Genomic DNA, 26,568 nt, shown 5'->3' on the forward strand with positions numbered 1-26,568 from the left:
ACAGAAATGGTGATGTATCACTCGGGGCTGTGTGGGCTGTACGTGTATACCTGACACTCTTGTGAGCATGAATATGATTTCAGAGATCATTAAAAATTTAACAGCGTGACCTAATTACGCCGGCGCTCCCTATTCAGATTCCGAGCGGTTAAGTGAGATGGAGAAGGAAAAGACGGGGGTTTCAGGAGGAAGGGGGTGGGGGGTGGGGGGTTTGTGTATGGCAGCCCCTGGAAAGACTCATCTGGAATCAATTATAATTACTTTATGTTTCCCCCCCTCTGCCTTTGTCAATCAATGGCGCAACAAGCCCATAATGGATCGCGCTGGAGTGCCGCGGAACTGTACTCGGAGCGGTGGGAGAGCACCGCTGTTTGCGAGCAGCGGAGGCCCTCCTCCACTGCCACAAAGGTCAGGGCAAAAAAAAAAGAATTGCCATGATGATGATAAGTGGATTGCTCATACCGAGTAGGATAAGGTGTGCGACAGCTATTATTGTCCCCCCCCCCCGGAAACCAGGCCATATATAAAGCCTGAGTTATATATACCGCCGCCAAAGCGTCGTGATACGCTATATGTGAGCTTGTAGATCTGCAGTTTCGAAAGTGTGCGAAAGTATAGATCGGTCGACGCTCCACATTTCAAATACTCGTGGAAGTGCAGGCGCTGGCAAAGTGCACGTGTCGTGCACCGTGCACGCACAATGCATGCGGATGCGATTCACTACAGGCACAGTTTAGACCCACGTACACTCGGAAGCAGAGACAATATATTTCCTCTCTATTGTTCTCATGCTAAAATCAACTTCCTCCCATATTGACACGTGACTTTCTCTCTTTTACCGTTCTTTTTTTTTTGTGTCGGCGATCAATCGATGGACCGCCGCCACAGAGTCACACAAACAAGGCAGATTATACCATTATCCTGCTGTTACACAAAGCGTTTCAGGAACCTTTTTGACTGAAGTCATAAAAACCCGGGGCTTTTCATGTCCCCTCTGCATCGATTTAACGCTCGTGAGAATGAATTGCAGATCAATCGGCTTACCTCCGGGCCAGACTTAACCCATTCTGAACGGGAACCCGTTTTGGTGTTTAGCATCATGTCATGCTTTAGCTATTGAAAAATAGCAGATCTACAAGCTCATAACGCGCCACCGAGTGGCGCGCTATGAGCTTGTAGGTCTGCTATTTTTGAAAAATCAAAAGAACGACTGACATTTTTTAAATCTGATCTCAGGTCAGAATGGATTAATCAGACCAGTGTGTGTCCAGGTGGAAACCTCGTATGAATCTGATCTCAGGTCAGAATGGGTTAATGAGCAAGCACAACACTGGGGCCTGTTGTTGTCTGCCTCGCCTCTCTCTCTCTCTCTCTCTCTCTCTCTCTCTCTCTCTCTCTCTGTTCATTTCAATAGAAAAGGGAAACAGCCAAACGATTTCCAGTTCACTGCCTCTTCCCTGCCAGTCGTCACCTCATTGAATAATGCTCCGACACAGATTATGCTGTATAACCCCGACGATGATTCAGATGGGGCTTTAGTTGTTTTTAAATAGTTTTTTACTTCTTCCCTTTTGTTCTTGGTGTTTTCTACAAAAAGCATCATTATGAAATGTCTGTCTGTCGGGCAATCTGCCCGACTGACTCAATGAGGCACCGCGTAATCTCGTCCTCGATAAGTGCGGAGCTCATTACTCATTTTCCGAGGCCATCCTCAAACACTTCTCTTTTGGCATTTGAATGGAGCGGCTCTCCGCAACGGCCGTCTTATCTGTTGAAGCATCGCGGTGGGTAATTACGGCATGCGGGGGGATAGGATGTCACATTCGAGCCTCGCGATACCGACCGCCGAAACGCCATTCCGCCTTGTTTATCCTATTACATCACCCATACCCTCCCTCTCTCTCTGAGCCCCCGACCTGATGTCACTGACACATTAAACTATTTGAGCTCGGTTCCTAATCTCCCTCTCTGGCTGCGCTGCTGGCCTGTGCCTCGCTGATTTGACAGCTGTTTGAACTGGGCCTTCGTACCATAAACAGTCCGCCAGCCGGGCCAACCCCACACCTGGTATCAATAGAGACTTGATGTGGCCACGTTGCAATCAGATGGCAGTGACAGCAGCCGCCTCTAATCACAGACTTAATACAGCAGTGGGTTGGCACACACCCACCAGCTGCCCCTCCGCCCGCTCGTCAAATGTTTTACGCGTAGCCTTTTGCGCCAGCGATTCACGACCTGTGGGCGCATTGCTATAGGGTGTGAGGACATTGGTATAGGGTGTGAGGACATTGCTATAGGGTGTGAGGACATTGGTATAGGGTGTGTGGACATTGGTATAGGGTGTGAGGACATTGGCATATAGGGTGTGAGGACATTGGATGGTGTGAGGACATTGGTATAGGGTGTGAGGACATTGGATGGTGTGAGGACATTGGTATAGGGTGTGAGGACATTGGATGGTGTGAGGACATTGCTATAGGGTGTGAGGACATTGGCATATAGGGTGTGAGGACATTGGCATAGTGTGTGAGGACAATGCAAGTGCATGGGCCCGCAATGAGTTGGATTGGATGATAATGTAACATAATTATAAAACGTAATATTGTGAAACAAATGTCATACTCTTTAAAACTAATATACTAATATTACTAAAACATAATTTGGTTATAGTTCCAATGATCCAAGTCAGAAACACAATCGATCATTAAGAAAAAGTACAGTATAACTCGCTCCTTACTGGCCTCCCAGCATAATTATGTGCACTTACAGTAGGCCCTTCCAAATGATCCTGAATGCCGCAGCGCGTCATCAAACCAGTCAAAGTTCTCACATGTCTCTGCCCGTTCTGCTCCCTCCATTTGCTCCATCCCAGAGTACAAAACACTGATGTCGCGTATGGCACCACCCATATTTTCAAAGTGTGATGCAAGTATACACACTCCCTCCTGCATGTTATTTAGGCAGAGGCTAGATTAATTTACTGACCTGGCATCTTATAGGTTGTATAGTTTCAATGTACATGAATATTGTTTTCGTTACACTGCTTAGTTCTTATAGTGGTTAGAGCGTAATGCCTTTCATGCGGAAGGTTGTGGGTTCGAAAACCCTGCCTGGGGTCGACGTCAGCAAGCGGGGCATGCGGTCGCAACGGGTTCCTAACGGCAAACAAATGGGTTCAGATCTGAGCCAAGTCTCCTGAGGAGGCGCGTCTGAAGCCTGTCCTGGACGTTAACACGAACCCATACTGCTTAGTTCTTGGTTTCACCTACATTATGATCATATATTACTGAGGGCATTACACTGTCTCTATATGCATTATGTTGTGTTGTGTTTAGCTCATGCCTATATACTGAAAGTCGCTCTGGATGAAGAGCGTCTGCTAAATGCCTAAATTGTGAATTTAGACTGGCCCACTGCGCCTTAGCCACGCGGTCTGTCTGTCTGTCTGTCTGTCTCCCGACCTGCGCTCTGGGAGCCCAAACCTCCACCTATAGCAGCTAAAGCGTGCTTTAGGGAGCGATGGGACTCCTTCTCTGCCTCACCTGACTATAACCCATTCTGACCGGGCACCCATTTTGGTGTTGGCATCATGTTATGCTTTAGCTATTGAAAAATAGCAGATCTACAAGCTCATAGCGCGCCACCGAGTGGCGCGCTACGAGCTTGTAGGTCTGCTATTTTTGAAAAATTCGAAGAACGACTGACATTTTTAGAATCTGATCTCGGGTCAGAATGGGTTCATCAGACCAGCGTGTGTCCATTGAAAACCTCATATGAATCTGATCTCAGGTCAGAATGGGATAAGGAACCTCCTCTCCTCCTCCGTCCCGCTGTCTCCCTGCCTCCTCCTCCTCCTCCTCCGCTGGCCCCTCAGTGACACTCTGGGTTCAACCAGCAGTCAGGACTAGGGAGGGAGGGAGGGAGGGGTGGAGGGGGGAGTACTATTTGAATTTCGACCGGGTTACTGTTTAGATTAATTCCCATGCGCTGGTGTTGGGGAAAGACACATACCAAGAGAGAGAGAGAGAAGGATGGTAAAGGGATAGAATATAGAGTGCAAACAAAGAGCAAAAAAAAAAGAGTATCATATTATGTACATGTGCATGTTTTCCCTGTATAGTAGCAAACTTAGGTGAACTTTGTGTGAACAACTTCACAGTAGGCTATATGTTCCATAAATATACAAGAGAGATTGTTTTTGAACAGTGCAATTCGAGCTTAACCCATTCTGACCGGGCACCCATTTTGGTGTTAGCATCATGTTATGCTTTAGCTATTGAAAAATAGCAGATCTACAAGCTCATAGCGCGCCACCGAGTGGCGCGCTACGAGCTTGTAGGTCTGCTATTTTTGAAAAATCGAAGAACGACTGACATTTTTTGAATCTGATCTCAGGTCAGAATGGGTTAATCAGACCAGTGTGTGTCCTAGTGGAAACCTCGTATGGATCTGATCTCAGGTCAGAATGGGTTAATAGTGAGGGAGAAGAGCTGTATGGCTGCACTGTTCATACAGTACATTGTTGCACGCCGGGGTCACGGAAAATGGCAGATATACAAGTTCACAACGCATCGTGGTGTACTTTAAACAGCAGTGGTTCACAAACGTTGTCATGTCAAGGTCCCCCTAAATTGACACTAATTAGCCCGTGGACCCCCCATTTGAACATATATGCCAGGGACCCCCATAAGAGAAGATTCATCATCAGTGATTCTCTAATTTCAAGGACCCCCAGTTTGACATGCATATTAGTCTACAGACCCCCATTGAAGGGCATTTCTATCTCTGGGAACCCCCAATTTATATTGTATAATCAATGTTATGTTTGGTGTACAAATGAAACCAAATGGACCTGTTGGGGTTAGGGTCCACTTTGTTCCATTTTTTTGCACTCTCAGAGTTACATACAGACCCATAAGGGGTCCATTTGGTTCCAAACTATATCATTTAGCTGGGGGGGAACTCCCTCAAGGACCCCTGGGGGTCCCCCGGGACCCCACTTTGGGAACCAGTGCTTTACAGCCCAGGACACTAGGTCTGTACTGTCCGTATGCTTTTGATTAATAACGACGCCAGTCCATTAAGTCGTCTTGAAACCACAGCGGTCAGTGTAGCAGCTGCAGGGTCACTGACATTGACGGACAGCCAAATCGTTGAACGTGAGTTATGGCCCAATGCAGATGACGCTCGGCAGTTGAGTTCTTTTGGTTCCCCTCGTGTGTGTGTGTTGTGTGTGTGTGTGTGTGTGTGTGTGTGTGTGTGTGTGCGTACGTACACGTACGTGCGTGTGTGTGTGTGTGTGTTTTATTAAAATCTACTTCCATTTTACAATATAAGTCAAAAAGGCAAAAAATCATGACCACAAAATGTGGGTCGCACATTGAGTGGCTTCTGAGCAACACACATCCCAAAGTAAGTGAATTCACTTAAATGGCTGCAAACCGTGACGCATAAAGCCCTGGCTAGGCAACCCAGCCTGACAGAGATATGCGCTGAGATAATGCGCTGCCAGCGTGCAGGAAGGCCTCCTGCCGAGCCCTCTAATTGCGCCACGGTGTTTTAGGCGCCACTACTGAACCCATTTCCCTATTGTTCACCTATTTAGAACGTTGGAGAGAAAGGTGCACTGTGTGCGTGTGTGTGTGCGCGCGCGGGGGGGGGGGGGGGATTTCATCCCTGATTAGTACCTCGTATGAATGTGCCACCTGCTGAAAGGCGCCACTCCGAACGCGCCGAACGCACGTCAGCGACGTTTCTCATACCCTGCCATTAAAGCCCCAGCCTTCTCTCTTATCAACCACCTTGTTTTTCTGTTTTATTTTTCCCTTCCAAGTAGCGAGGAGAAAAAGAGCTAAGGCGAGCCCGCAAAACGGATCACAATTCACCCGGGCCCCATTGTATGCTGTAATGTACACTATTAAGTGGCGGCATATAGAAACAAACCCCTGATTAAATGGATTTGAATCACAAAGAAACAGCAAGGCCTCCTCCCCTCCCTCCTCGAGCTATCAGTTAATTAAGGATCGCTTTGTGCCACGGGTACCTGTGCACGCTGACATGGCTGCCGTCGTTTTCGAGAGGGGGGGGGGGGGGGTCTGTTCACGAGGACTCTTGTAACGACGCCAACCCCAGATTAAATCAATAGCGACTATAATAAAGTATAATGTTATATTCATTTTGTCATCATTACCCGTTCCAGTGCACTAAAAAGGGCTCGCGGATTATAATGAATTTCAAATAGGTTCAATGTGCTAATGGGAAGCGATGGAAGAGAGAGAGCCAAGGATTACTAATATTAGTTAGGGCTCTACGTTTCATTAGACTGCATTAGAAAAGGAGAATATTCAAATAAGGGTTTTTTTTTTCTTTTTCCTTTTCCCCTCCCATGTCAAGTTGTTTCTTTGATTGTCACGACAGCCCCCTCTCGTAATTATTCAGTGTCAACGAGATCTTCCTCGCTAGTGTTTAGCGTTCGGCGCTAAGCCGCTTTGCCGCGTCCGTGGCCCTAACTATATTTATTTACAGTGTCTTATATATAGCGCAAATTGACTGGGGAATGTGGAATAATGTTATAGTAGGCCTATATATATCCCATTCTGACCTGAGATCAGATTCATACGAGGTTTTCCACTGGACACACACTGGTCTGATTAATCCATTCTGACCTGAGATCAGATTCTGAAAATGTCAGTCGCTCTTCGATTTTTCTAAAATAGCAGACCTACAAACTCGTAGCGCGCCACTCGGTGGCGCGCTATGAGCTTGTAGATCTGCTATTTTTAAATGGCTAAAGCATAACATAATGCCAACACCAAAACGGGTTCCCGGTCAGAATGGGATATACACCGTTTGAACCTATAACAACATGATTATAACAATGGCACACGACGCTTCAGGAATCACCGCGATGCGTGGAACTCGAGAGCCGTATCCTTCCGCACGGTGGAGAAAAAAAAAAGAATAGAAAAAAAAGAGAAAGAAAGGCGTGCACACTCCGTGCTAGATCTATGTAAGTATCTCCACTGTTTGCATAATAGATTAGAAATTAGCATTTTTGTTCATTTTCCATGTATGCACAGTGCCCGGAAGAATAACACTCCATGCATATCAGATCAGGGGGCCTGCCTTTACAATTTTGCGCAGTATATTATTTGACAATCTAAAATGTGTAATTTGCATGAAATTGCTTAATTAAAACACAGTCACTGGGGGTATTAAGCCATTCTGACCGGGAACCCCTTTTGGTGTTAGCATCATGTTATGCTTTAGCTATTGAAAAATAGCAGATCTACAAGCTCATAGAGCGCCACCGAGTGGCGCGCTACGAGCTTGTAGGTCTGCTATTTTTGAAAAATCGAAGAACGACTGACATTTTTTAGAATCTGATCTCAGGTCAGAATGGGTCAATCAGACCAGTGTGTGTCCAGTGGAAACCTCGTATGAATCTGATCTCAGGTCAGAATGGGTTAATTTCTTTGTCTGACAGCGGAGTGGAGTGAGCGGGAGAGAGAGAGCCCGGGAGATGTAAAAAAAAAAAAACGCTGTCAGATAGTGCTGTCACAGAGACGGAGAGGGGAGAAATTCTGCCACCGCTTTTTTTTTTTTTTTTTTTTTAAACTCTCCTATATATACGCCCCGCCACCCCACCCCGTTCTTCTACCCCTCCTAACGGCAGAGAGAGAGAGAGAGAGAGAGAGAGAGAGAGAGGGAGAGAGAGAGAGAGAGAGAGAGAGAGAGAGAGAGAGAGAGAGATGGAGAGATGGAGAGGATAACGCCTGCCCAGCTAATTTGGGTTATAGTGGTAAACGGAGGCCACTGCACTGGAAAGATACCAGGGGGAGTGAACGAGAGAGGGGGGGTTAACACAGAGAGAGAGAGAGGGAGAGAGGGAGAGGGAAACGTTAGGAGGGGAGGAAAGCAGATAGAGGGAGGAGGGACAGTGTTTGGGAACTGGAGGGAGAGTGTGTGTGATAGAAGGGGGGCAGGAAGGGAGGGAGGGAGGGAGGGAGGGAGAGACATGGAAAAAAGAGAGAGAGACTATAGCTTTAATAGCTGGCGCCGTGCCATGCTATCAGTGTCTTGTCTTCCTTCCGGGTGGAACTCTTATGCCAGGCTGGATTTGACAGACGACGATATACGATGATGTCAGATAGCGAGGCGGGCCGTGTCGGAGCGACCGCTTGTTATATGTTTGTTTGTTTGTTGTGTGTGTGTGTGTGTGTGTGTGTGTGTGTGTGTGTGTGTGTGTGCCGCGCCGTCCTCTTCTGCATTCATGGAAGCGCGTGCGCGTGGCGCGCGAAACCGAATGACAGTGTGCAACTCCTTAATTCGACAGGGCCCTCGAGCGCTCTCTGAAATAAATCCTTTTGATTTCACGTGGCGGTATATATATATCGCCTCGCTTGCATGTGTGTACTGTGTACGCTGTAGCTTTCTGTGCTGTGTGTTCCTCGTGTCTTCTCGCGTTTCTCTGAGCAGCATGCAACGGGGGTTTGCTTTCGGATACCAATCGGGGCTGGCCCTCTTGTTAACCCATTCTGACCTGAGATCAGATTCATACGAGGTTTCCACTGGACACACACTGGTCTGATGAACCCATTCTGACCTGAGATCAGATTCTAAAAATGTCAGTCGTTCTTCGATTTTTCAAAAATAGCAGACCTACAAGCTCGTAGCGCGCCACTCGGTGGCGCGCTATGAGCTTGTAGATCTGCTATTTTTCAATAGCTAAAGCACGACATGATGCTAACACCAAAATGGGTTCCCGGTCAGAATGGGTTAATTACATCTCCGCTGCTCTCTTCTCTATAACCCGCCATCGTGCCATTACCGAGATGCCAGTTGGTTACAGGCGGCAAAGGGCAGAGAGGCGGGCCAGGGATGAATGGTAGAGATATTCAGAAAAATACACATGAAGGGGGAACTCTTCGGAGCATGTCAAAGAGTGAGATTAAAGCTCCCCTCCACCACACGCACGCACGCACGCACGCATGCACAGTCACACACCTTCCCATTTGCAGTTGGCTGTGTGTGTGTGTGTGTGTGTGTGTGTGTGTGTGTGTGTGTGTGTGGGGATATGATATAGTCGGCAGAGCCGTACCCTTTTGTCTTAAATATCAAAGGCGCAACACAGGCAACGTTAACATTTCAATAATTCCAAAGATACACTACATGGCGAGGACACAGGGAGGGTGAATGCAAGGATCTTATCAAACAGAGTGTGCGTGTGCGTGTGTGTGTGTGTGTGTGTGTGTGCGTGTGTGTGTGTGTGTGTGTGTGTGTGTGTGTGTGTGTGTGTGTGTGTGTGTGTGTGTGTGTGTGTGTGTGTGTGTGTGTGTGTGTGTGTGTCTCTCGCTCACATCAGTGCTTAGCTTTGCGGGAGCCATTTGTACGATCGGGGAGTTACAAAAGCACGGGGTGGTGCTGTGTGGCAGTATAGCCTAATTAAAACCTTTTAATGGAGACAGAGAGAGACATGTAGTGAGATATATATATATATAGGTTTGAAGAGACGCTCGCCCAGCGGTCCGTGGCAAAGAGACTGAGGCGAAAGAATAAGGCCCAAAACCAACCAACCAGACAGACCAGCTTCAGTCTTTCCCTCTGTGAGTGCGAATCCCGCATTGGTTTACTCGGAACACACTGAACGCTGCACCAAAAGCAGAAGAACCCTTATCCAGAGCGCGACTCCATAGTCTCTCTCGAGATGCTAATGCCGTTGATTTTGACAGCAAATCTATTATTTTAGTCCGAGTCTATATAGTCTCTTGAATAGTTTTCATTTTGTTTTGGACACCTGGAACGTCTTAGTTTATAAATATAAGATTTTAGTCGACTACATCCATACAGTTGATTTAGTCAACTAACATGTATTTTGATGCCGTCGTCGTAATGACTGGCTCGACGCGTTGTGAGCTTGTAGACCTGCTATTTTCAGCATGCAACCAAGTGTAAAATGACTTGTCTTTTACTTATACTGGATCTCTTGTCCACTCCTGTCCACTCTTGTCTCTATAGTCCCTTCCTATAACATCTTAGTCTAGCTTTTATTTGTGGATGAAATTGTCAGTATATTAAGTCTCAGTATTTGTCACCATAGCTTAGCTTTCATTTAGTTTCCATTTAGTTTTCGTCTGTAAAAGAAAAAGGTAGTCGACGAACATTTATCGTTTTAGTTGACGAAATCAACAGTGGAGAGAGGTCTCAATGCATATACTAATTGCGTACTGTATAGAATCGCACCCACTCACACACGTACACACGCTCCAGGCATCTTTTCCCCTCACTCCCGTTCCCACCTCGCTTTGCCATCTTTAACTGAGGTTAATCAAAAAACACTTACCCTTACCCTGTTTTCCAAATATTCCAACTAGCGCGCACACACACACACACACACACTCTCTCTCTCTCTGATTGTGATTGTTTCCATTTTGTCTCTGTGTCTCAATAGTGTCAAATGGAGCTACGTTAAATGCAGTGATGGACAACTGTGTCAACAATGTGGCGCTGAGCCATGCAGCCATTTAGCCAGCCAGTCGTCCAGCCATTCAGTCAGCCAGCCAGCCAGTCAGCCAGCCAGACAGACAAACAATTCAGCTATAGCCAGGCGTTCAGCCAGTCAGCCAGCTTCTAGCCAGTCAGCCAGCCAGCCAGCCAGCCAGCCGGGCTGTGAGGGGCAGGCTGTATAGCTCTGACAGGGGCCCGCCACCGGAGCCATGACGGCCGGCTTCACTGGGACTTTAATTGGTCCTTTGATGTCCCTTGGAAAAGGTGGTGAAGGCCGTGGAAATGGAATGTGTCCCCTCTCTCTCCCCTGTCATTCTGTTCTATCACCACGTGAGTCTTTTTCCCCCCCCCACTTCTTTCCACTCTCCTTTTTCCTTTCAGGATATATATGCACCGGTTTTGTTTGCTTCTGTCCCCCACAAGTCTGCTTTGTCATAACACTCTCTCTCTCATTCAGTTTTTCACTCAGTCTTCTTACCCACTTGTAAGACCCCCTTCTCTCTCTCCTCTCCTCTCTCTCTCTCCTCTCTCTCTCCTCTCTCTCTCTCTCTCTCTCTCTCCTCTCTCTCTCTCTCTCTCTCTCTCTCTCTCTCTCTCCTCTCTCTCTCTCTCTCTATCTGTCTCTCTCTCTCTATCTGTCTCTAGTTCATCGTTCTTCTGCGGTTGGTCAAGCTCATTTTGTGCACAAATTTTCCTGCTGAAATAACAGCATTGCAGCGCGTACTGTAACATTTATGCGTGTGTGTGTTTGTGTGTGTGTGTGTGGTGTGTGTGTGTGTGTGTGCGAGCATCCCCCCCCCCCCCCCCCCTCCTGCTGTCTGCGCTGATCAAATGCTGCAACGACAAACAAGGGTAACTCCCCCTAACGTGCAGGAAGCGGTATACCGGGGTGTCTGCCTCCTTTTGAACCCACCCGCGGTAATGGATTCAGTCTCTCTCATTAATGGGGGTCCGAGAGCTCATTAGAGAGAGCACCAACAAACAAAGTCGGCCCTCGTCGACGCCAGAAATGCCAAGTACCCTCCCCCCCCCCCCCCCCCAAGACCCCCCCCCACACACACACACACACACTCTCCCCCCGGTCGCCCTCCGTTCTCCCCGTTTTCCATCCGAGGATGTGACCGCGTTAGTTGTCGCCATTTAGCTCTGCAGACCCCACCCGACACTGCCCTTCAAAAGCCCTCCTCCTCCTCCTCCTCTTCCTCCTCTCCAGGCACTGTAACACACACAGCAGGGGGTACGTGCACGCACGCACGCACACACACACACACACACACACACACACCTGGGTGTGAAGTGTGAACACAGGCACAGAAAAAACACACTTGAATGTGAATGCACAGTACACATGCATGCATAATATTACTATCTTCTTCTAGTCCCTCAGCCCTTATACCAGGAACGCACGCACGCACACACACACACACGCACGCAGACACACACGCATCTGACTTCAGATCTTTCCCCCTCTTCAGGTTCCCTGAGGGGCCTGGGCTCTACCCAGGCCCCTTAGCCCCGGGGTCACTATAGCTCAAGAGGGTTGAAATCGATTCTGCTCCCCTTAAGATCCCCTCCTGGCCTGCTCTGGGCTTATACGTTTCGCACCACGTTGTGCAGAGCTTGTAGATCTGCTATTTTCACTTCTTCTTAGATATTTCTTCTAGTTGATGGACTTTCTTGAAATTATAATAACCAGTAAGACGCGTTGCACGCATCCAGCCTCGTTGGCGGCAGACCTGCTGGGCGAGCGCTGGCGCTTTGGCATGGGGGAGTCATTCTGTGCTGGCCATATAAGGAGCATGTCTTGAGTGAGTGTACAGGGTTTGATGAGGTCCGATCAACATAATGGAATGTTCAGAACAGGTCAGCTCCATATATGGAGATCTAAGGGTGGCAGCGGGGCAGTGTCTTGAGTGTACAGGGTTTGATGAGTGCACTAATAACTTTGGGGCAGGCCCGTCTAGAGTTTGAAATTAGAATGGACAGGTATCGGTCAAAAGGGAGACATACTTTAGCTATTGAAAAATAGCAGATCTACAAGCTCACATAGCACCGGCACCGAGTGCCGCGCTACGAGCTTGTATAGGTCTGCTATATTTTTTTTTAATCGTGAAAATGCGGCACAAATCTTTGAATATATATATATCTCTCAGAGCAAACGTTTTTAACTCCAATATTTTCTTCTGGGGGGGTCCCTGGAACAACATATTTTCAGATGGGGGTCGGTGGCCAATTACATATCATTTTCGTCGGTCCTTGACATGAAATATTGAGCACCATTGATACAGAAACACGAGTTTTTTTCAGAAACTGCCAGGATTTAGAAGGCATTTTATAAACTTCGACGTCAGGCCGAAATGGAAGGAAACAAAAGCTCAGGGGACCATAACAATGTGTCCGCGGCCCACAAATGGGTCCCGACCCACTGTTTGGGAAACAGTGTTTTATATAGGACACTACTGGAATTATTTTAAACCCACTCCGTATGGGTAAAGCTGCAGGTATTAATCATTATTGAGGTTGTATTTAAATCACTGCCACACTTTAGCTCTGTCCTCAAGAGGAATCATTTTTTTGGAAAGTTTTGGGACGCACAGTTTCTTCTCTGCCTCCGTGGCCCTTTTGAAAGGTAAATGCAACGGTGCCGTGTTGGCCCCGTAGAGCATAGAGCAGGGGTTCCTAAAACTGTTTCATGTCAAGGACCCCCAAAATTATACTCATTAGCCTGCGGACCCCCATTTGAAGAGATATGCCAATCAGACTTCTTCAGAATCAAACTTAATTTTACTCTGAGAGTTAATTTGGTCCCATGTGTGTACACTCTCTGACCCCCTTTTCCACCCGTTGGTTCCCAGTGGGAACCGGTTCAGTTCTTTTTGGTTCTTAGTCCATGAGCCAGAGCTCCAAAATTGGTGGGGGAAACTATACCTATATTAAATTGTTTATAGGATCAATACAAGTAAATGAATACATAATAACCATTCCACAGTAGTAGCTTTTTCATATTTTCGATTATTTTGCATATTTTCCTACATAATGCCTCATTTGCATATTTAAAAATGTACAATAAATCATTGTCTTCGTGTAAGTACTCAATTGGGGAAGTTTCATGGTGATAACAATCTAATATAGGTATGGTTTCGCTACACTCAATTCATAATTAACGTTCTAATTTTGGAGCTCTGGCTCATGGACTAAGAACCACAAAGAACTGAACCGGTGGACAAAGGGTCCATTTGTTTCCCAACTATCATTTAGCTCGGGACCCCCTGGAACTCCCTCAAGGACCCCTGGGGGTCCCCGGACCCCACTGTGGGAACCACTGCCGTAGAGCATATATAGAGCTTTGTTTTACACATAGCCTAGAAGAACATGAACCCCATGCTATGGCTACAGCTGCAAGCATGAGACAACTTGATCGGTATACTGAACCATATCCAGTGTTTTGATAGAACCATTGTGCTGCCTGCACACCAATTAAAGGTATACTGTATGACTCATCGTAAAGACATTACACTAACCCTGTGTTAACCGCAAGGCCATATACTGTACTACAGGTCTGATATTGCATGTCTAGCAGTGAGACCAAAACCAAACAATTGTGCACTGTACGTTCACGCATGCACCTGGTACAGTATATAGCATTTCAAAGTGCCACACCACGGGCTAAAGATTGCAGGGAGAGGCTTTATTCCATGTAGTTGAGAGAGAGAGAGAGATCCTTGGGAGAATGAATCAGGTAATTGCATTAAGTTGTTCACCCGAGTGCTGCGTGGAGATCATCTTTCCCAGCTGGGTAAACACATCACATTGCAGCACAAACATCAACTTTAAACGTGAAATATTACACCGATTAAATCACACCACACACACATTGTATTCCCTGCACAGTGCACAGCGTAAACATCGCAGCGGGAGCACGGAGACCAAGAAGAAAAAAGGACACAATATAGTTTTTGTTTTTGCTGGTTCTCGCCGCGCGGACTAACTGAAACCAGCAGTTTACTATATAGAAGAAATTAGGCTATGTTCAGGCCCGAATCAGATCTTTGGCCTATTCAGATTGGAATCACATTGTTTTGTATAACGTCTGAGCAGCGAGAAAAAGAACACACACACACACACACACACACACACACACTTGCTTGCTTATGGCTGTCCATCGATTTCGAGGACTGCATTGCTCCAAGAATGACTTATAGAGGGAGGTTACGCTTGGGCTTTGACTGCAGGCCAATGCAACGCACGCACGCACGCACACGGCAGAAGAGGACATGGATACAAAAACGTGTACTGTATAGTGTTTTTCTGTGAATAACACGAAGTTTCCCTCTATCTCAAATGAAAGCAAAGAGCCGTGGATTGCTCGCAGACTATATTTCATCAAACTCGAACACATCATGTATAGCATAATACACGTTAGACGCCAATGTTTTGTACCAGAACGGAAATTAAATATTTCCTTAATCGTCAGAGAATGAATGAATTGCATAGCCGCAGCTCTCACAATTTTCAAATTACCGACGTCGCCTTTAATTGTTGGATTGAAAATCCACGGGGAGAGAGAGAGAGAGAGAGAGATAAAGAGAGAGAGAGAGCCTTGTGTGCTCACGTCTCTGTCAATCTAACGTGGCGTCCTCGCCTCCAAACCGTCCCATAAAATCCCATCGCTGCGCTTAACCCATTCTGACCTGAGATCAGATTCATACGAGGTTTCCACTGGGACACACACTGGTCTGATGAACCCATTCTGACCCGAGATCAGATTCTAAAAAATGTCAGTCGTTCTTCGATTTTTCAAAAATAGCAGACCTACAAGCTCGTAGCGCGCCACTCGGTGGCGCGCTATGAGCTTGTAGATCTGCTATTTTTCAATAGCTAAAGCATAACATGATGCCGACACCAAAATGGGTTCCCGTTCAGAATGGGTTAATTGTTCAATATGAGGCGCGAGCATCTGAGCCAATTCCAATGTCTCTCCGCGATGAATATGTGCAATTGTCCTCTTCCCCCTCTCCGTTGTAATTTAATGCCAGCTGCGGAAGGTGATTGGCTCCCTGTCGCCACTGCTGCCAAGCGGGGTCAGCCTAGCCATCAAGCGCTGTAATTGAGTAGTTAGTGGCAATTTTCCTGCCCTAATTTCCATCTGCAAAATCCGGGCCTGGCATGGCAAATAGCACATTACACACAGCGCGCGATTGTGGCAAAAGTGTAATAACATCGTTTGCACAGTTTGAAAACTTCCCCTTCCGAAACAAAATGAGGTATCACTGCCATACATGTCATTGTGTCTTCTTTTTGTGTGTGTGTGTGTGTGTGTGTGTGTGTGTGTGTGTAAAAGTCTCCCTCTCTCTGTAACGCACGCACACTCACACACACACACGCCTGTGCACACTCGCACGCGCACACTCACACACACATGGCTGTGCGCGCTCGCACACACACACACACACACACACGCGCACAGCAGAAGAGGACACATCCACGTGGCATAAAGAACACGGTGACGGGCCATTAACATATAGATAATTAGCTGCTTCAACAACGACCCCCCCCCACCACCCCCACCTCCACCACCCAACTCCCTCCCTCTCCCTCCTCCCTTCGCCCTTAATCCCCTGACAAAGCCTTTGACTAGTGCTATCACAAACACCATGTTGACTCCGCGAGCAGCCCCGACTATAAAGGAAGCCATCTTGTTTGCCTTTATTCACCGTGACGCGCTCCGTATCAGGAGAAGGAGAGAAGCAGGAGGGTGGCGAGAGAGCACAAGAGAGAGAGAGAGAGAGCGAGAGAGGGGGATCATGGTGATTTAGTAGGGCGTAATACATGACCAATGTCGCTCCTTGTGTATTCTCGTCAGCGGCGAGGCCGCGGCGGACGTGTGAACTAATGGGCCGGGCAGGTTCTTCTCAACGTGGCGACTTGATAAGTTTGGGACGGGCCGCAGATTTACGAGGACCGTATAAACGGCGCGGCGCGCCAGGGACAAAGGCGCACATAGCAGAAATATGAGCGTGGCTGATGGCCGCCATAACGGCTATATGGGTTGTCACTGCACATGCCGAGGATTGCACTCTGTGGCGCGGGCACGTTGGCCGTGCACGCACGCACGCAGGCAGGCACGTGCACACAAACACACACACATACGCGCACGCACACGCAGGTCTTCCTAATATGACTATAGGAAAGTGGAGACCTCATCATATCTCTTCAGAAGACGCTAAAAAATTTTGTTTTTAAGAAAACGTAATTTGGAATCACACTTGAACACTTATCATACTTGTCGAGTCCAGACGGCAATAATCACCCCAACATAAATTGAATTTTGACAACTGAAGGAGACTCCCTACATGTGTCTCCGTCCTCTCTCTCTCTCTCTCTCTCTCTTCCCCTCCCTCTCTCCTTTTTTTTTAAACATTTTGTAATTACTCCGACGCACTACATCAAAAGAGAAGTAATAATAGTTGTAATTTAATCTATTCACACGAGCCATTTTCATAAACTCTCCGGCTTCATACTCTCGCACTTAATATGCTTCTCATACATTATTGATCACGCGCTGATGATGTGGTAATGACAACGCCATTGTTGTGTCTTTTTTTTGGTGGGGGGGGGGGGGGGTATTTTTTATCCCTGCTGTAGCCACAGCCGCCATAACAGCCTGCCTCCATGAACCCAAACCGGGCACCACCACCAGGCTTTTTGGATTATCGAGGGCAAACAAAAAGATAATTAACGAGAGGAGGGGACGGGTTGACACCCCACCCCCAGTCCCCACTCCTCCTCCACCCCCCCCCCCCCCCCCCCCCTCTCTCTCTCTCTCTCTCTCACTCTCTCCACAAACACACAGGGTTCATGGCATCATCATGGCACCCAAAACCCCCCCCCTCCCCCACCCCTTTCACTCAAACAGTATAATTAGTGAGGGGTTCCTCGCTAGAGGACAGGAATACAATTTATTTTATTTCTGTCTCTCTCACTGTCTCTCTCTCTCTGTCTGTCTGTCTGTCTCTCTCTCTCTCTCTCTCTCTCTCTCTCTCTCTCTCTCCCCCAATTCATACCTCTGTCTCTCCTTCCCTCGCTTCTCAATGTGGCCTCCCCCCCCCCCCCCCCCCCCTCTCTCTCACTCTCTCAATTTCAGAGTCACAAATTGATGAATTAACAGAGGATTTTAGTGTAGATCCTTCTGGTCTGTTCTGTTCTTACGCCAACATGTCTCTCTCTCTGTCTCTCTCTCTCTCTCGCTCTCTCTCTGTCTCTCTACCTAGTCTTTCTAAATGGAGATGGGTGCACAGATATAGCGAGGAGGACAGTGGCACACAGCAGACCCCCCTTCATGGGGTCACTGTGGTAGAGGAGGACACACAGCAGACCCCCTGGGGGTCACTGTGGTAGAGGAGGACACACAGCAGACCCCCCTTCATGGGGTCACTGTGGTAGAGGAGGACACACAGCAGACCCCCCTTCATGGGGTCACTGTGGTAGAGGAGGACACACAGCAGACCCCCTTCATGGGGTCACTGTGGTAGAGGAGGACACACAGCAGAGAGGAGGACACACAGCAGACCCCCCTGGGGGTCACTGTGGTAGAGGAGGACACACAGCAGACCCCCTGGGGGTCACTGTGGTAGAGGAGGACACACAGCAGACCCCCTGGGGGTCACTGTGGTAGAGGAGGACACACAGCAGACCCCCTGGGGGTCACTGTGGTGGAGGAGGACACACAGCAGACCCCCTGGGGGTCACTGTGGTAGAGGAGGACACACAGCAGACCCCCTGGGGGTCACTGTGGTGGAGGAGGACACACAGCAGACCCCCTGGGGGTCACTGTGGTAGAGGAGCACACACAGCAGACCCCCTGGGGGTCACTGTGGTAGAGGAGCACACACAGCAGACCCCCTGGGGGTCACTGTGGTGGAGGAGCACACACAGCAGACCCCCTGGGGGGTCACTGTGGTGGAGGAGGACACACAGCAGACCCCCTGGGGGTCACTGTGGTAGAGGAGGACACACAGCAGACCCCCTGGGGGTCACTGTGGTGGAGGAGGACACACAGCAGACCCCCTGGGGGTCACTGTGGTAGAGGAGGACACACAGCAGACCCCCTGGGGGTCACTGTGGTAGAGGAGGACACACAGCAGACCCCCTTCATGGGGTCACTGTGGTAGAGGAGGACACACAGCAGACCCCCTGGGGGGTCACTGGTAGAGGAGGACACACAGCAGACCCCCTGGGGGTCACTGTGGTGGAGGAGGACACACAGCAGACCCCCTGGGGGTCACTGTGGTAGAGGAGGACACACAGCAGACCCCCTGGGGGTCACTGTGGTAGAGGAGGACACACAGCAGACCCCCTGGGGGTCACTGTGGTAGAGGAGGACACACAGCAGACCCCCTGGGGGTCACTGTGGTGGAGGAGGACACACAGCAGACCCCCTGGGGGTCACTGTGGTGGAGGAGGACACACAGCAGACCCCCTGGGGGTCACTGTGGTAGAGGAGGACACACAGCAGACCCCCTCGGGGTCACTGTAGCTGCAAATGGAACCACACGGGGACAGGTGGGCTAGCTTTCACATGACGTGTGTGTGTGTGTGAGATTGCATATGTCAGAGTTGTGAAATGGACCGGCATAAATGTGAAATTTGCTATATCTGACGCCCCGGTATGAAAATCCCAAATCAGCCATTTTTTCCCCCGTGTACTTACATGTAGTGTAGAGAGAGAGATGGAGAGGAGAGGGACTGTGTGTGTGTGTGTGTGTGTGTGTGTGTGTGTGTGTGTGTGTGTGTGTGTGTGTGTGTGTGTGTGTGTGTGTGTGTGTGTGTGTGTGTGTGTGTGTGTGTGTGTGTGTGTGTGTGTGTGTGTGCATTTTGTGCAGTTAACTTTTCAAACCCCCCCCCCCCCCCTACCAAAATAATTATTAAAAAAAAATGTAGAAGTGATCCCCATGAATAATGTAAACTGGACATTCACAAAGCCCCTGCTTCGCACCTGGGGTCACCCCTGTGGAAATTTCCCACAATCCATCAGCCATTTTGTAAGCGCCGTGTGTGTGTGTATATCTGTCGCACATAATGTATACCTGGGCTAACTCAGTCACTGCAGAAAAAAGAAGACGAAAGAAAGGAGAGTGGAGAGTGTGTGTGTGCGTGTTTGTGTGTGTGTGCGTGTTTGTGTGTGTGTGTGTGTGTGTGTGTACGTGTTTGCATACATAATTGACAATAGTTCAGCGGTGTGAAACGTCGACTACCTTTTTTGACTGACAAACTAAATGAAAACTAAAGCTATATTTGCTAAAACTATGACTAAATGTATTGACAATTTCCATCAACAAATAAAAACCAGACTAAAATGTTATAGGAAGGGACTATAGTGGATCCAAGAGATCCAGTATAAGTCATTTTACACTTGGTTGCATGCTGAAAATAGCCGATCTACAAGCCCGCAACGCGCGGCATGCAGCGCGACACGTTGTGATCTCGTAGATCGGCTATTTTCAGCAAGGGTATAAAATCAGTCATTACGACGGCTGAAACTAGACTAACAAACACTAAAACATTCAAGAAAACGACCAACGGTAAATGAAAACTATTCACAAACGGGTCAATCGTGTAACGGCGATGAACCGACGTCTCTGTGTGGACAACGCAGCGTATACATGTCTATACGGACATTCTCTGGGATTCTGTCTCAACCTCTACTCGTGTATCTATCTAGAAAGTAAATATGTAAAAAATGTCTTAATAATGCATCCATTTGTATAACTCTGAGAGGGCGCAGAATGTAACCAAGTGGACCCTTTATATACGGGTCCGTTTGGTTCCATCCTGGACCCTCTCTCATCAGTGTTTAAGACCATGCGGCATGCAGGGGGGGGGGCATGCATCTCTGCTCGTCTGCAGAGATGCAGAGGGGTTTTTATTGGGGAGTGAGGACATGTAGCATTCATTTTTTAAAACCCTCCTCAATAAAATATCATACGGTCGCTCCGTATTCCTCCGAATTATAATGATATGAATATTTAAATTTAAATGCATTCCGAGCCCGACGCTCTTCTTTTTTTCCTCCTTCCTTTTTCTCCTTCTTCTTCTTCTTCTCCTCCGCGACGCCATCAGATCTAATTTTCAACTTAACCCGTTCAGATCTGAGGACGATTTCTATACCAAACGTCTTCTAAATCGTTTTCTGTTAAACCTATATGTTTCTATGTGTCAGTGGTTCACGTCAAGGACCCCCAGAACTATCTGTATTTGGCCGCGGACCCCCCCATCTGAAAATATGTTGTTCCAGTGACCTCCCAGAAGCAAAAGGTTTGCGTTAAAAAACGTTCGCTCTGTCTGAAAAGAAAATACATTCAAAGATTTGCGACACATTTTCACGATTAAAAATAATTTGCAGATCTACAAGCTCGTAGCAGCACGGCACTCGGTGCCGCACTACGAGCTTGTAGATCTGCTATTTTTTTATAGCAGATCTATATAACACAATGCTTATAACACCAAAAGGGATTCCCGTCCAGAATGGCTTAAGCTCTTCTGTCATGTTTATGCATATGCACATGCATGATACATATCTCCATTTTTTTCCCCCTTTCCTCTCCTCGTCTTTCTCTTAAGCTCCTTAACCATTCTGAACGGGAACCCATTCTGGTGTTAGCATCACGTTATGCTTTAGCTATTGAAAAATAGCAGATCTACAAGCTCATAGCGCGCCACCGAGTGGCGCGCTACGAGCTTGTAGGTCTGCTATTTTTGAAAAATCGAAGAACGACTGACATTTTTTTTAATCTGATCTCAGGTCAGAATGGGTTCATCAGGACCAGTGTGTGTCCTAGTGGAAACCTCGTATGAATCTGATCTCAGGTCAGAATGGGTTAATGCGGCGCTGGTAATAATTTCGTGTGACTTTAATGGGGAATGACTCCTCATTGGCAAAGCTTTTTTTTTTCTCCTGTAAGACAAAAAAATATATATATATACGGGGAAAAAAAAAAAAAAAAATGATCAAATGTGTCTTTCATGTGGTACAGAGGCCGTGTTTTTGAAACTTCTCGCGCTCTCCCTGTGATGCCGTCGCGAAGAGTAAATAGATCAAAAAAACGAAATAAATAAATAAATAAACGGAAGGCTCAATAACTTTATGTCCTAGTATTGAAGTATTCGGTAATTGAGCACGTTTAATTGATATCCGAGTCAGGTCCGTAATTATAATGCAGAGAGAGAGAGCATTACTATTTTATTTATTGAAATTAAACAAGAACAAATTATAAGATCAATGAAAGAAAGGAGATGTCGAGAAATACAGGGGAAATCAAGATAAATTAATAACGTCACAATGCTTTTTTTTTTTATATACTGTATATAATTTTTGGCTTTCGTCTTTTTTCTCTTTATTGACAGGTGAAAGTAGGCTGACAGGAAATGGGGAGTGGTCGGTGACACGCAGTGAAGGCCGTCGGGATCGGGAGTCGAACCCGCGGCAAACACTGCCAGACTGGATTACCAGCAGCCAAGGTGCGTGTGTGTGTGTGTGTGTGTGTGTGTGTGTGTGCCCACTTGTGAGCCCCCCCATTTCTTTGGAAAAGGACCCACGAGACTCTGATCTCTCCTCCCACCCTGACAAATCGATAAGGCTTTTCTTTGCTGCGATGTTGTGGAAGGGAGAGAGACATGTGTCTTCTCTCTCTGACACGTCGGAGATAACTCAGTCAGTCAGACTCCTCCAGATGTATAGAGCTCGCATCAAGAACCTTCAACGGTGTCAATCCACTTCCTCGGGAATGCATACATGAGGGGTGGCTTTTCCGGGAGTTTTGCCGCGTGAAAAAGGGGAATATAGTGGCGAGACTAATATATGAGTTTTCATGCTTTTTAGTTGTACTTATACTGTTGCATTTCTGTATTTTGTGCAAAAGTGCATCGAGAAAATGTCCTCAGAAACGGCCTTGTTTCTGTACATTTGAGAAGTTTATTTGTGTACGGAGGCATCCCCCAAAGTGACAGGAGCTCAACTTTTTGATTAATAAGAACTATGTTCCAAAAATAAACAAATGATCGCGGTGGTTCGACTCATATGGATATAAAGAATCATCTGACGAAAACACTAATGTTACTGGAAATTCTTCGCTATATAAACAGACGCTATCAAATATCACTGACTGACTGTTGTGACGACACAGAGACACCTCCCTGACAATATCGCTGAGACAGTTTGTTTATTTTTGGACCACATTATGAGACAATTTCAAAATGAAACTTGGACGGCCCTGGACCAGGGGATGAGCGAGTGACATCAGGTGCTGACATAATGAAGTGACATTATTAGTGTCAGAGTGTCTCAGCCCTGCGGTCGCTTCTCGCCTTTAACTTAAGGCGTCTTACTGGTATATATTTAATTTGCCGTTTTGTAATGACTTTTTCTCGAATTCTTTTATCCCAAGATTTTGCAACCCATTTTTCCAGTGCCAATTAATCCTGCCAACATGGGCCTCATGCTTTCTTCTATGCACGAGGAGTCCAAGCTGCTTCTTTTTACTTGCCAGGGGAGAGTTTTCCCCGCCGGAACGTATAGTGCGCGGAAGGAACACGTTATTCCGACCAGTTCCTTTCCCCTCTATCAGGCGCCCCCGGCTGGCCAGGGGGAGGTAGGTTAGAGACCAGGATTACTGCATGTTTTTTTGTGAGGGTACCTACCCTAGGGGACACGGGGAGAACATGCAAACTCCACACAGAAAGGCCCTTTCGCCAAAGGGCTATATAGTCAAGTGTCTTGATGCAGGACCACCCTCTGAAGGGACATGGCCTTCTATGCCGAATGCCCTCGAAAATGATGCAGCTGATCATCATAAACACAACGTACCGTACAGGTGTCAAGCGCGGGGGGGGGGGGGGGGGGGGATCTGTTGACAATATTCACGAATAGACAAGAGAGCAGTGATCTCTCTCTCTCTATACACTCCACCATGTGATTCTGTCTCTGACGTGTTCATGGCTTCCACAATGGCTTTGACAATCCCCCAAGGCGATCACACACACGTATACACCAGTGTGTGCCAATAATGTACTGAAGACGCAGCACAACTGGAAGCGTCTCTGTCGCAGTAACAACATATACAGGATTTGAACCACTTCAGTCCCTTTCACGCATCGTTGACACCTATAGAAATAGTGAAAACAGCCACTCTGACTCACTTCTTTTCCTGTATACTGCTTCTTGAAAAGCTTCTTTGTTGGTTGCCAATGCGCGACCCCAACGACACCTTATATCCCGCGACCCCACTTTGATTCACGCCCCATAGTTTGACCCCTGCTGGTCCTTTAGACCATGGGGGTTCTCAACCTGTGGGTCGAGACCCATTTGTGGGTCACATGCAGACTAATTGTCATGGGCCACGACAAAAAAGAAATTCCCTTTTTCTTTTACCTAGTACAGTTGAAAAAACATATATATTTCAAAAGATTTTGTATTTTAAATGTATTATTTTTTTAAATAATTGTAAACAACCGATCAAACCAATCTTAAGAATTTAAATAATAAATAATGACAGAAGTAGTAGTGAAAATAGCTGATCTCTCTGCCACGTTGTGAACTCGTATACATCATCTATTTTTCACTTTAGTTTGGGTCCCCGCCCGGGCGAACGTCTATAATATTCTCTCTTTTGGGTCCACGCGGGCTAAAACAACCTTTTTAAGTATTTAACCCATTCTGAACGGGAACCCATTTTGGTGTTGGCACTATGTTATGCTTTAGCTATTGAAAAATAGCAGATCTACAAGCTCATAGCGCGCCACCGAGTGGCGCGCTAAGAGCTTGTAGGTCTGCTATTTTTGAAAAATCGAAGAGCGACTGACATTTTTAGAATCTGATCTCAGGTCAGAATGGTTCATCAGACCAGTTGTGTGTCCAGTGGAAACCTCGTATGAATCTGATCTCAGGTCAGAATGGGTTAAGTACCGTATATAAAACAGATTGAGCCCAATGTTTGTCGATATACTTCCATTGATACCATTCCATATCGTCCGCGCCCGGACGGACGGCCGGCCACGAAAACGCCAGGTTCCTCCTTGACAAGCGGACACCCCCCCCCCCCTCCCCCTCCCCCTCCCCCTCCCCCTCCTCCCCCTGTGATGCGTTCCCCCTGACAGAATCAGCGGCATCGGAGAGGGGCTCTGTAATCAGCACAGAACCACAGCTTAAGTCGTTATGTGTGATGTTTTCCATGTGTGTTTACTCTGCGGTTGGCAGCAGCCGAAAGGCTCGGAGCTGACTTTGTATATATATATATATACGGCAAGGGGTGAAAGCAAGCTCTCTCTCTCTTGGCAGCCGCCCCCCCCCCCCCCCCCCCCCCCCCCCCCCTTTATCTCGTCTTTATCGCCAAATCAATGGAGAACAGCTTTTGTAACTATATATAGGGCAAGGAAGGGGTAACTGTTTTTATATAGCCATAATCCTTCTCTGCATTATAGGAGTAGTTGGGGGGCTTCCTAGTATTTCCCGGTTCCTCGGCAGAGGAGAGATATTTTTTACTCCTTCATCTAGCAGATGGTTGCTCAGATGGTTCTGGTGAGTGCACGGGGGGGTGGGGGGGTTATAAATGTCTTGCTCTGGACACTTAAACACGTATAGACTGGGCAGGCCGAGGGTCAAACCTTTGACCTTCTGATTCCCAGGCGGCCCCTCCTCCTCCTCCTCCTCCTCCTCCTCTCCCCACTTGGTTCACGTCTGCATGCATCAAACTGATTTGCACCGCATGAAGTACAAGGCTCTGTTTTTACCTGCACTGTACAACATTATATATACAGTGCTGCACACCACATCTACCCTGTGTGTGTGTGTGTGTGTGTGTGTGTGTGTGTGTGTGTGTGTGTGTGTGTGTGTGTGTGTGTGTGTGTGTGTGTGTGTGTGTGCGTGCGTGCGCGTGTGCGTGTGCGCGCGCACGTGACTGTGGAAGTGACAGAAATGCTGATGGAATTTTAATACGAGGGCGCCGCGTCGCACTCAGGACTCCAGGCAAAATGGCTGCAGCAGCAACAGTACATAGCGAATTTAGCAGAGGAGCGCACTTTTGGCTTGAAAGTTAACTACCCTCCTTTATGCGTGCATACATGCACACACACACACACACACACACACACACACGAATAAGTAATAACACTGATTCAGTGACTTTTTTTCCCATTCTTTTTCACATTGTTCTTTTTATCTTGGCCAGAGAGTGTTTGGCTATACACACCGTCACCCTCTTCCATATTCAGCAGGTGGAAGACATCAAAACACTTTCATCATCGTTAAAATGCTTACCATTTGTGGCCTTTTGTAGAGGCGGAATATACAGTGGGTCCCCCTCCCCCCTCCCCCCTCCCCACACACACACACACCGACCAGACAACCCCCCCCCCCCCCCCCCCCCCCCTCTCCCCCCGCTATTTCTCCCGGAGTGCAAAACAAAAGAAGCGGAACTGTTAGTTCTTTATACTATAACATGCAGCCGCCGTCCCAAGGTTCTGTGTGGGGACCGCTACCTTTTGGGATCAATTATGTGGCCACGGGCTCTTTTTCGAGAAAAAAAAAGAGAGGGATAGAGAGAGAGAGAGAGAAGGGGAAAAAAGCACTCCGCACCTGATTAAAACTCCGCCGGTTTCCCAAGGTCCCTTTGTGTGGAGCGAAACAGCTAGGGCCCTCGCCGCGGCTATTTATTAGCATATTGTCTTCTAAAGGTCATTGTCTGTTTCCAACTGGCCCCCACTCTATCTAGAGTAGGTCGCAGTCACACTCTCTCCTGCCATTGTTCCGCATCGCCAACACCAATGCCACTTCCTATAGCTGAGGGAGGGTGTGTGTGTGTGTTCGAGTGCGTGCGTGTGTGTGTGTGTGTGTGTGTGTGTGTGTGTGCGTGTGAAGAGGCTTCATACAAACTTTACACGATCAGAAAATGTGGTATAAAGGCATCATGAAAGTTGACGTTTTTGAGTGAGTTTATTCATTCCCTTTAGCGCCGTCTAGTGTTAGCATGCATTACAACCAGTTACATTAGCTCAGACCCCTTAGCTAGC

This window comes from Protomyctophum bolini (assembly GCF_963924005.1).
Source record: "Protomyctophum bolini genome assembly, chromosome: 23".
Taxonomy (NCBI): domain Eukaryota; kingdom Metazoa; phylum Chordata; class Actinopteri; order Myctophiformes; family Myctophidae; genus Protomyctophum; species Protomyctophum bolini.